Source organism: Physeter macrocephalus, chromosome 18 (genome assembly GCF_002837175.3).
Source record: "Physeter macrocephalus isolate SW-GA chromosome 18, ASM283717v5, whole genome shotgun sequence".
Lineage (NCBI taxonomy): Eukaryota > Metazoa > Chordata > Mammalia > Artiodactyla > Physeteridae > Physeter > Physeter macrocephalus.
This window is the reverse complement of record NC_041231.1, coordinates 44111098-44113136: the sequence shown is the minus strand read 5'-3', so window position 1 is coordinate 44113136 and position 2039 is coordinate 44111098.

Sequence of the window (2039 nt, the reverse complement as noted above, 5' to 3'; positions counted from 1 at the left end):
GAACTGTAGCAATGACCCACAGCCCCTGGACATGTAATGTGAGTGAAGAATATGTTTGTCAATGTAAGTCACTAGGATTTGGGGACTGTTTGTTACTAAAGCAGAGCTCTAAGTGAGGGAGTCAGGATCCTAACCTCAGTAGCTATAATTTAAATGCCATAAAATTTACCTCTTTTAACTGTACAATGATTTTTAGTATAGCAAAGTGCAACTATTACCATAATCTAACTTTAGACCATTTTCATAATCCCCAAAAGAAACCTAGTGGATTGTTTCCCTTTCTCACCCCCAGTCCCACAGAATTGTGCAATACATAATCTTTGTGTCTGGCATAGAGTTTTTGAAGTTCACCCATGTTATAGCATGTATCAGTACTTCACTTCTAATTATGCCAAACAGCATTTCATTGTATGGATATATCACATTTTGTTTATCCATTCATTGGATGATTGGTGGGTTGTTTCCACTTTTTGGCAATTATGAACGTCAACATGAGTGTTTAAGATAGCCTCATCCACTAGAGGGCAGACAGCAGAAGCAAGAAGAACTACAATCCTGCAGCCTGTGGAAGGAAAACCACATTCACAGAAAGATAGACAAAATGAAAAGGTAGAGGACTTTGTACCAGATGAAGGAACAAGATAAAAACCCCAGAAACACAACTAAATGAAGTGGAGATAGGCAACCATCCAGAAAAAGAATTCAGAATAATGATAGTGAAGATGATCCAGGACCTCGGAAAAAGAATGGACGCAAACATCGAGAAGATGCAAGAAATGTTTAACAAAGACCTAGAAGAATTAAAGAACAAACACCTAGAAGAATTAAAGACCAAAAAAACAGAGATGAACAATACAATAACTGAATAGAAGGAATCAATAGTAGGATAACTGAGGCAGAAGAACGGATAAGTGACCTGGAAGACACAATGGTGGAATTCACTGCTATGGAACAGAATAAAGAAAAAAGAATGAAAAGAAATGAAGACAGCCTAAGAGACCTCTGGGACAACATTAAATGCAACAACATTCGCATTATAGGGGTCCCCCCAGAAGGAGAAGAGAGAAAGGACCTGAGAAAATATTTGAAGAGATTACAGTCGAAAACTTCCCTAACATGGGAAAGAAATAGGCACCTAAGTCCAGGAAGCGCAGAGAGACCTAGGCAGGATAAACCCAAGGAGAAACACACCAAGACACATAGTAATCAAACTGACAAAAATTGAAGACAAAGAAAAATTGTTGAAAGCAACAAGGGAATAACAACAAATAACACACAAGGGAACTCCCATAACGTTAACAGCTGATTTCTCAGCAGAAACTCTACAAGCCAGAAGGGAGTGGCACGATATATTTAAAAATGATGAAAGGGAAGAACCTACAACCAAGATTACTCTACCCGGCAAGGATCTCATTCAGATTCGACAGAGAAATCAAAAGCTTTACAGAGAAGCAAAAGCTAAGAGAATTCAGCACCACCAAACCAGCTCTACAACAAATGCTAAAGGAACTTCTCTAAGTGGGAAACACAAGAGAAGAAAAGGACCTACAAAAACAAACCCAAAACAATTAAGAAAATGGTCATAAGAACATACATATCGATAATTACCTTAAACATGAATGGATTAAATGCTCCAACCAAAAGACACAGGCTTGCTGAATGGATACAAAAACAAGACCCATATATATGCTGTCTACAAGAGACCCACTTCAGACCTAGGGACACATACAGACTGAAAGTGAGGGGATGGAAAAAGATATTCCATGCAAATGGAAATCAAAAGGAAGCTGGAGTAGCAATACTCATATCAGATAAAATAGACTTTCAAATAAAGAATGTTACAAGAGACAAGGAGGACACTACATAATGATCAAGGGGTCAATCCAAGAAGAAAATATAACAATTATAAGTATATATGCACTCAACATAGGAACACCTCAATACATAAGGCAACTGCTAACAGCTATAAAAGAGGAAATCAGGGCTTCCCTGGTGGCGCAGTGGTTGAGAGTCTGCCTGCCGATGCAGGGGACACGGGT